Genomic DNA, 11,114 nt, shown 5'->3' with positions numbered 1-11,114 from the left:
TTGCTCAAGGCTCAAGGCTCAAGGAGGGGCCCCATCAAGACCCATCATTAGGAGACCCCTCCTACAAGGAAAGTAAGAAACTCAAGGATGGATCGAAGATCAAGGAAGGCTCAAGGCTTGGGGGCCCCATCAAGGCTTAAGGCTCAAGGCTCAAGGAGGGGCCCCATCAAGGCTTCAACCCGTCGAGCAAGTTCCTTATTCATTGTCAGTGGTCTTGCCCGATGGGTTGAAGCCTTGATGGGACCCCTCCTTGAGCCTTGAGCCGTGAGCCTTGATGGGGCCCCCAATCCTTGAGCCTTTGTTGATCTTCGATCCATCCTTGAGTTTCTTACTTTCCTTGTAGGAGGGGTCTCCTAATGAGGGGCCTTGATGGGGCCCCTCCTTGAGCCTTGAGCCTTGAGCGAAAGTAGGAAACTTAAAAAAGTTGAAAAGGTGCAAAGTCGAAATGGGGCCCCATCCTTGATTCTTTATTAATGATGCAAAGAACAAAAATGGCCCCAAGCAAATGAGCGAAAGATGGCCCCAAGCAGAAAAGGGTACAAGCAAATATTGGGATGAGCACAAATGGGAATCAATACTTTATGATGCATGGTAGCCGTTTGCTATAGGTACAAAGCCCTAGTGGGCGTGCTAACGATCCCCAGGAACAAGAGTAATGTAACTGAACTATACTCATTGCTGAGAGCCTGATTGGGATGCTAGCGCGATCCCACCTTGACTGAGTCCCTATAATGATTCCAGGGCAAGGCATAGGGGTATTGAGGCCCTTTTTAAAGGTGTGGTGTACTATTATTTGCACCCTAATGACTTAAGCGCTCATTATTGCTTCACGCTCAATATTGCAGCTGCATTGGGTGAGCCGCATACGAGTATAACCAATTTCATTCCTGAGATGGTGTCAAACTCAGGAACACCATGACTTGTTGGAACCATGACTAATTGGTGTCATTTAGGGGCACCTTGAGGGGACTGCCTTGCCTCATGTGTACCTGGGAGCTACTTTGAGAGTCGTAGTCCTGAGGGGGCGGGTTAACGGAGTTGAGGTTGAGGTTAGGGAGCCGAGGCAGCCTTGCCTCTTCGGTATGGGTGCCACTCATGGTGAATGTGAAAACGAGTGGGCTAGAGGGGGCTACCTGGATAATCTCCCAGACCATCCTTGGTTGGGTTGTCCCATGGATGGTTAGGGAAGCTGGCTGGACTAACCAGAGTGGTTGCCACTCGTTGCGGCAACAACGGTGGGCCTAAGGGCCCTGAGTTGACTCCCAGCCCAATCGAAATGGTTGGTTCCTTGTTCCTTTTGCAGAGGGGGGGTCAAATTTTTCCGTTTGAAACCCTAAAGGGGGACAAAAAGGGGGGTATACTTTTTTGCTGCCGCAAAGAGTGGTAACCACTCTGGTTAGGCTAGACTGACCCGACTTCCCTAACCAGCAAAGGGACAACCCAACCAAGGACGGTTTGGGAGATTATCTAGGTAACCCCCTCTGGCCCACCCGTTTTCACATTCACCAGGAGTGGCACCCATAGCGGAGAGGTAAGGCTGCCTCAACTCCCTAACCTCAACCTCAACTCCGTTAACCCGCCCCTTTAGGACTACGACTCTCAAAGTAGCTCCCAGGTACACATGAGGTAAGGCAGTCCCCTCAAGGTGATTGATCCTTTATTAATGATGCAAAGGGGCCCCATCCTTGAGTTTTCTACTTTGATCTTCGATCCTTGATGGTAAAAGATCTGGGTTAACTTATCTGCTATTTTTTGAATGTTATGAAGAAAAATCGACGATAATTTTTAGAACCTTGTCGCTCCATTGCTCGATAAAAAGAAGGTTATGTGGCCTATTTCTTCCCTATCTGAGGGGTGTTTCCAGCATTTTGCTTAGCCGAAATGCGGGGGTGTACTTGCCAACACATGGCTATGGAAAATCCTTTATCTATTTGCTGGTAAGGTTGTGGCCTCAACAATGTTTTTCTCTGTAACTAAAAATGACAAGCCTCCCACCTCCATGTGATTTCCATCAAAGCCTTGAGAAAAATACAGAGCCACTACATCATGGTAGTCGATACAACAGTTGAAGAATTCACTCCAACTAGCTTGCTGAAACAACTGATGAATTTCGGGGTATATGTCCAACAAATCTGGCACTTTGGGCTCGAACCGGTTTGCTTTACCTCCTTTCCTCATCGTGTTTTGTGGTCTCCCCGAGATTCAATCTTGAATCCCTGTGAACAAAACAGTTTTCAATGCCAAGTGTGACTGACTCCGAACTAACAACAAGCAAACTATTGACGAGACAAGGTAAAACAACTTGACATGCGAATGAGATAATACAGATGGTGAGTGAATAATCACGGAGTTTCGAGTTATGATTACGAATGAAGTTCATATCATATGGTAATATCATATTAAATGACATTCGCTCATTGCAACGGAGGAAAAATGATTAACCGATACTTTTACCCTTTCAAAACAAATAGAGACATGTTTCAATGAAAACGCTGACGCTGACGTGGTCAACATAATCATCACTTTTTAAATTTAAAAACTGGTTTTGGCGCTGACAGTTAGCTTGTCAACCAAAATGAAAATTGATGATACAGTCGTTGTCAGCGAATTCCTTTGATAGACCATATCGAATTACTAAAATGTTGATAGCCCCGTTATCAATAATTTTCCATGTTTATTATAATTAAGATGATAACACTAAAATTGTAAGCATTTTTTATAACAAAATAAAAACGAAGTCTATTGTGATAACATGTTCCACCTATAATAAACACATACCCTATGGTGCTCCTCATGTTATCTCTATCACCTAGCATATTTGCATCAACATATCCCTATAGAGCAATGTTTGAACCTCCAAAGCATAATGTTTTATTTGTGGTACCTCTCAAATACTTGAGAATCCACTTCACTACCATCCAATGCTCTTTTCATGGATTGTTCATATACCTACTTACAATTCCCATCACATGTGCAATATCAGGCCTTGTGCATACCATTGCATACATTAAGCTTCCAACCACTGATGCATATGGACCTTTACACATATAATCCATCTTTTCCTGAGCCTTGGGACACATCTCATTACTTAATTTTAAATGGCTAGCCAAATGTGTACTAACTGGTTTTGCATTCTGCATATTAAATCTTTCCAACACCTTTTCTATGTACTTACTTTAAGACAATGTTAATTTGCAATTTTTCATGTCTCTAGTTATTATCATACCAAGGATTTGTTTTGTAGCACCCAAATCCTTCATTGCAAATGAATTTGCCAATTTTCCTTTGACCACGTTTATTGCATGCATGTTAGACCCTGCAACAAGCATGTGATCTACATACAATAACAATATAATATAGTTGCCATCATTTTGATTTTTAAGATAAACACAATGGTCAAAGTGACATCTAGTATAACCTTGTTCAAACATAAACCTGTCAAATTTTAGATACCACTGCCTTGGAGCTTGTTTTAAGCCATACAAGCTCTTCTTCAATTTTCACACTAACTTCTCCTTCCCTTTGACCTCATACCCTTGTGGTTGTTGCATATATATTTCTTCCTCAAAATCCCCATGGAGAAAGGTTGTCTTTATATCTAACTGCTCAAGATGTGAATATTTTGGTACCATTAGACTTAAAATAGTTATGATTGAAGTCATTTTAACAATAGGAGGAAAAAATTCATCAAAGTCTATACCTTTCTTTTTTGCAAACCCTTTCACCACAAGTCTAACCTTATACCTTTGTTTACCTCCATCTTCTCCCTTCAACCTGTAAACCCATTTATTCTGCAATGTTGTTTTACCTGCAGGCAACTTGACTAAGTCCTAAGTTTGTTTATGCATCAAGGAGTTCATCTCTTCTTCAATGGATTGCTCTCACTTCGTCCTAGTTTCTACCTACATTACTTCTTCATATCTTTCTGGTTCACCGGAATCAGTCAACAATACATAATATAATGAAGGAGAGTATCGTTTAAGGGGTCTAATTATCCTAATAGATCTTCTAACACCACTCTCAGGTGTTTGACGTGCCTATTGTTGTTGTGGTTGTTGTGGCCACTGATCATTATAATTTTTAGGCACCTTTACTTTTTTTGTGATCTCATCAAGCATTGTGTATTCTTTGTTTTCCTTTTCTTGCTTCTTTTCCTGCATTTGATCCTTATACAAGACCTTTTCATTGTATGTGACATATCAACTCCTAATGATCTTGTGATTTTCATAATCATATAAGCGATAACCAAAATCATTTACACCGTATCCCACAAAGGTACATTTCTTTTATTTTTCCTCAAGCATTTTTCTATTTTTTTTATTAATGTGGACAAAAGCTTCACAGCCGAAAGTCTTTAAAAATGAGTAGTTTACCTTTTTACCTGTCCATGCCTCCTTGAGAATACCACCATCCAAGGAAGTTGAAGTCTGTGTGGATGCGGATGCAAATTAGAGTTTAATTTAATATCAACCCGGGAAGGTAAACTTAGAAGTGATTATCTAAAATATATAGATCTAGAAAGATTCATAATTTGTCCAAAATCTTAAAGTCCCCTTACAAGAACATATTCATTAAGATCTCTTTCAATAACTAATCAAACTTAGATCTAACAATTGTTTGAGATCTATGATTCTCTTACAAGAACATATTCTACAAGATCTCTTCCAACATTAGAACATCTAATAAGAAATTAAAAGCTGAAATGAAATAAACCTAGATCTAATAATTGTATGAGATCTTACGGTTCTCTTACAAGAACACCTTCAAATAAGATTCTTCCAATATTAGAACATTTAACAAAACTTGAAAGCTGAAATCAAACAAAAACATAAAATAAATTATAAACAAATAAGCATGCAAGTGAGGCCATGGGGGCCCTCCATAACTCCACCAGCACACCACTTCAATGGAGACTCAGATGTAGAAGCAAAATTGAAGTATGATCCTTTATTTCAAAATCTTCATTACAAACCAACTCTAAGCTTCTAAGATTACATACTCCAAAATTCTAAGATTACAAAAACTTCCAGATTACAAATGGAGGAGATTGTACTCCTATTTATACAATGAGATGAGTAAAAAACTCATAATGATCATCCACTAATCTACTTTCCCATTATTACAAAATATGATCCCACAAATCTCTCAAGCATTTTTAACTATCCCATTATTACAAAATATGATCCCTTTGAATCCTCCATAAATCTCTCAAATATCTTGGATAAGATATGCCAACCAAATCCTCCATGATCTTCTCCTTAGGAATTGGATAAGATATGCCAACCAAATCCTCCCTGATTTTCTCCTTAGGAATAGGATAAGATATGCCAACCAAATCCTCCATGATTTGCTCCTTAGGAATAGGATAAGATATGCCAACCAAATTCTCCATGATTTTCTCCTTAGGAATAGGCTTGCATAATTATCTCCTTAATATGGTGGAGGAGATATTAATTCTTCACATATTTCCTTTTTTTTTCCGAAGAAATAGAATTCGTAATTTTCATTAGATCAAAAAATTACATGTTGTAGATGCTGAACGCATATGCTATAGTGTGGGTAAACCACTTACAAAAACAGTACTTCAAAAGAAGTATGCAGTAAAGCCCTCAGAGAGGGCAGCAAGAAAATGGGTGTGTAAACCCCAACAGGAGGATACCCCAACCCATCCCCAAACAAATAACAGAAAAAAACACATAAGCTCCTGAGTAATGAGCTTCTTCACATATTTCCTACACATCACAAAACTCACATATTCTTGAGATATATATATAAAATATGTATATTTTCTAATATTTAATCATAAATTCACTTGTAATACAAAAATGAATAAAATGGAAAATAAAAAGGTGAAACCCAAATGTATTTATGAAAATGATATGATAAAAGGTTAATGGGATGATGAAATGTAAGGAATAGTGAAGAAAAAGGTGGATGAAAATATGACATTTATGAGTCCCAACATCCTCCCCAACTGAACTTGTTGCATGTCCTCATGCAACCATGCATGGGTCTCTTTAAGAACATTTGGCATCTTGAACAACTTTGGCTTTACATGATGATGTCTTTAATAATGAATGTTTCCAGGATATGTGAAAGACATGAGTAACAACTTACATTTTCTTATGGTTGGTTCTTGTGTGACAACCATGAATACAAAGAATGTTGGTTCTTGTGTGACAACCATGAATACAAAGAATGTTGGTTCTTGTGTTAACAACATTCATTTCGTTTTCTGTTCTCTTTTCTTCAATAATAATGTAAACACTCACTGGAAATCATAAGCTATCAATGTGCATAAGAAAGCCCTTTTGTAATATTAATGAAGCATGCCAATATTACGTATGAAGCAAAGTGCAACAAAGTATCATTGGAAAATAAATGTTGGTGAATGGTAAATGAGAAAAAATGGAGTGATAGTGGTGAAGAAATGGAATCATGGAAGTGAATATGTAGTGTGGTGAAGAAATGGAATCATGGAAGTGAATATAGTTCTCCCCCCCTCAACTGAATTGGTTGCATGTCCTCATGCAACTTGACATGGCTCATGAAAGGAAATGTAGTATGGTGAGGGAATTTTCCAAAATATTCAAGTTAGCATATAAGGAATTGCATGATTAAAGATTAGAAAACAACATACCTCTACTTACCCAAGAATGATGAACTATGCAAGAGGAATGTAGTTGCTGCTGCTGCTGCTGGATCAGGAAAATGTGACTGATGTTGTTGTTACTGGATCCTGGGAAATGAAGGAATCTGAACCGCTGATGTTGAATCATGGAAAAGATAAATGCTGAAAGTGGGACTGTGGTACTCTCATAGATCAGAATTCATGCTGCTGTAACTGCTGAGGGAGTCGTGAAAAAGTGTATAGTCTTCACCTGCTACTAAACTTCTTGGTACAATTAAAATCATGCGAAAGAATGTGTCGATGTCGAGCATGAATAGAAATCATTGGATTACCGGCCATTGATGTATGCCGTTAACCAATGCGAGGCAACTCACCATTGATGTCAATGAGTGCCAGGGTACCCGAGTACATCTTGCGAAGTGCGAATGGATGTGTTGAGGTCGAGCCACTTGCAAGATCTGGAGATCAAGGGACATTGATGTATTCCCATGATCGTCAGCGAGAGAACTTGCCATTAAGGCATGCAAGCCTCTAGGTACTCAAAAGGAACTCTAGTCTATTTCCTAGATAAGGGGCTGATATCGATGGGGCAAGATTTGTTGAAAGGTGGGCCTTAAGGAATCCCACATCAGTCAACGCGAGTTTGTACAAAAAGATTTGGTGGGACTATAAATGGAAAGAACTCACAGACAAGGAGTGTGGATCAGCATGGCGAGGAAAACAAGGCAATGTAATCATGGAAAGGGAATGACTTCGAGCGTCCAAAAATGAATGTAAGGAAATGCATGGTGTATGAAGATGAACTCTTGCTGTGAAAAATGGATATGGAAATGTCATGCTTTATGGATTTACAATTGGTGGAATTCAAAATCTGCTTCAAAAAGGGAGGTGCAAGGTAGTGGTTGTGGAGTTGGATTTGTCTTTAGAATTTTTCATGAATTGTAGTCTTTGGAAGACCAATTGTCGTCACAATGTAATCTCCTTATGATCACTTGATTATCCTGTAACCTGTAAAAAAAACTTGGCAGAAAGAAAACATAAGTGTGTTCAAGAAGAAATGGCCATTTCCTTCATGATTCTTACGCAAAAATTTCATACCAAATAAAACATATTAAGGACAATCAAAGTGTTGAAATTGACTTAATCATGATATTAAAATCAATCCATTCTTAAAATAACCATGAAAAGTAATACTCCCTGTTTGGGTCAGATGAAATATGCTCGGCAAAAAGATTGGCATTATAAAGATCTGTTGTGGTCTGCATATTAGTATGTGATATAAAAGCATTCAACACAAAATTCTTTATTGTCGCATTGCATATTAGTTCTACAGCAAGAGTATTTTTATTTGAAATAAATCAATAGATTTTCTGATCTTCCAGATCGCACGAAGCGCGGGAAGAGATCGTACTAATCTCTTGATTATTATTATTATTTAATTTAATTTTATATGCAGGTTAGCGTGGATGGATAAAACACTATTAAAATCTGCGACAAAAAAAAAAAAAAAAAAAAAAAAAAAATTAAGATCTGCGACAAAACCTTGCATTATCAACACTCTTTTTGCAATGTCGCGGGGGCATTTAGACTCTCGGAAGACAAATATTTCCGATAATCAGGCTCCTGGCTCACCCGTGATACAGAAACAGGACATAGAAATGCAAAGATGAAGCAGTTCTTTTTATTCATGATGATTTATTTTTGGAAAACAAAACTAAAAACTTCTAATGATAACGACTTCTAATGACTTCTAATGAGATCTCATTTTTATTTTTCTAATCTATTATATATTAACTTAAAAGATGTTTTATTTTCTAAGTAAAAGAATGCTTCCAATGAAGCCATCTACGGACTAAAATTCGAACATGTTGACATCAAGACTAAAAATTTTACATTATGTTTTGCAAGTATGTGAGAATCCTGTCTTAGAGTTGGCTCAAGGTTATTGTCCTTGCTCTCCAAGAATTACCTGTTCAACATTGTCAAATTCATCATCCGTAGATGGATTAGTGAGAAATGGGGGGTTTAAAATAAAAACTAAATTTAAAATAACTATGTACGAAAATAAAAATGCTCCAAACTTTGAACTCCTTTATGAACCTGTTGTCACCAAGTTCCACAAATTAGTCCATAAAAACAAATGCATAAAAACAATTACTAAATCCTTCTAGTTGCACTTCCTCGACAACGACGCCAAAATGTGTGGTCTAAAATGCGGATGCAAATTAGAGTTTAATTTAATCTCAACCCGGGAAGGTAAACTTAGAAGTGCTTATCTAAAATATATAGATCTAGAAAGATTCCTAATTTGTCCAAGATCTTAAAGTCCCCTTACAAGAACATATTCATTATGATCTCTTTCAATAACTAATCAAACTTAGATCTAACAATTGTTTGAGATCTATGATTCTCTTACAAGAACATGTTCTACAAGATCTCTTCCAACATTAGAACATCTAATAAGAAATTAAAAGCTGAAATGAAATAAACCTAGATCTAATAATTGTATGAGATCTTACGGTTCTCTTACAAGAACACCTTCAAATAAGATTCTTCCAATATTAGAACATTTAACAAAACTTGAAAGCTGAAATCAATCAAAAACATAAAATAAATTATAACAAATAAGCATGCAAATGAGGCCATGGGGGCCCTCCATAACTCCACCAACACACCACTTCAATGGAGACTCAGATGTAGAAGCAAAATTGAAGTATGATCCTTTATTTCAAAATCTTCATTACAAACCAACTCTAAGCTTCTAAGATTACATACTCCAAAATTCTAAGATTACAAAAACTTCCAGATTACAAATGGAGGAGATTGTACTCCTATTTATACAATGGGATGAGTAAAAAAATCATAATGATCATCCACTAATCTACTTTCCCATTATTACAAAATATGATCCCACAAATCTCTCAAGCATTTTTAACTACTTTCCCATTATTACAAAATATGATCCCTTTGAATCCTCCATAAATCTCTCACATATCTTGGATAAGATATGCCAACCAAATCCTCCATGATCTTCTCCTTAGGAATTGGATAAGATATGCCAACCAAATCCTCCGTGATTTTCTCCTTAGGAATAGGATAAGATATGCCAACCAAATCCTCCATGATTTGCTCCTTAGGAATAGGATAAGATATGCCAACCAAATTCTCCATGATTTTCTCCTTAGGAATAGGCTTGCATAATTATCTCCTTAATATGGTGGAGGAGATATTAATTCTTCACATATTTCCTACACATCAAAAAACTCACATATTCTTGAGATATATATAAAAATATGTATATTTTCTAATATTTAATCATAAATTCACTTGTAATACAAAAATGAATAAAATGGAAAATAAGAAGGTGAAACCCAAATGTATTTATGAAAATGATATGATAAAAGGTTAATGGAATGATGAAATGTAAGGAATAGTGAAGAAAAAGGTGGATGAAAATATGACATTTATGAGTCCCAACAAAGGCCCTCTGTTTATTATATAAATAACAATATCTACAACATCTGCCAAAAATTATAAGGCAATCCTACATGCAATCTCATGCACCTTGCACGCTCCATGATTGTCTTGTTCATCCTTTATGACACACCATTTTCCCGTGGTGTTCCTGGACTCTTGTCTTCTCTATACAAATTCCATGCTCTGAATAGTAGTTACCAAAACCTTTTTTGTAGTATTCACCTTCATTGTCTGATCTGAGACACTTCAACTTCTTTCCTATTTCATTCTCAACCAATTTTTTCCATTTCTTGAAAGTATCAAATACATCATATTTATTCTGAATATAATAAATCTAAGTTTTCCTAGTCGCATCATCAATAAAAGTAACATAATAGCGAGAGCCGCTGAGAAATGATACCTGAGTTGGTCCCCATACATCTATATGCACAAACTATAATTTTCCACTCAGACTTCTTTACTTTCCCAACTCTGATAAATCTCACTCTCTTCTGTGTTCCATAAACACAATTCTCATATAAATCCAAATCAACATGCTTCAAACTTGGCAACAACTTTCTTGAGTGAAGAATCTGCATCCCCTTCTGACTCATGTGCCTAAGCCTGTGATGCCACAATGTCGTGTCTGCTCATGTGGAGGTTAAAGCATTAATAGAACCAAAAATACCATTGAATAAATACAATGTATCAACCTTTTCTCCTTTTGTTATTACCAGGGATCCATTAGTGACCTTCCAGGTTTTGTTTGTGAATGTAGTTACACAACCTTCACCACCTAACTACCTTGTTGAGATTAGATTTTTCTTCAGATTTGAGACATGCCTTACCTCCTTTAATAGCCATTGGTTTCCATTTTGTTGCTTTATAAAAACCTTACCCATTCTAGTGATTTTACAGGGTTTATCGTCACCCAAGCAAACTTGTCCAAAACCTCCTTGAACATAGTCATGAAAATGTTTCCTATCAAGTGTGGCATGGAATAAGACCCCTAAATATACCACCCAGG

Source organism: Pinus tabuliformis, chromosome 6 (assembly GCF_031772625.1).
Source record: "Pinus tabuliformis cultivar Carrire ecotype Pingquan chromosome 6, CPIR1, whole genome shotgun sequence".
Taxonomy (NCBI): domain Eukaryota; kingdom Viridiplantae; phylum Streptophyta; class Pinopsida; order Pinales; family Pinaceae; genus Pinus; species Pinus tabuliformis.
The sequence above is the reverse complement of the archived record's forward strand: the minus strand, read 5'-3'. Positions refer to the sequence as shown.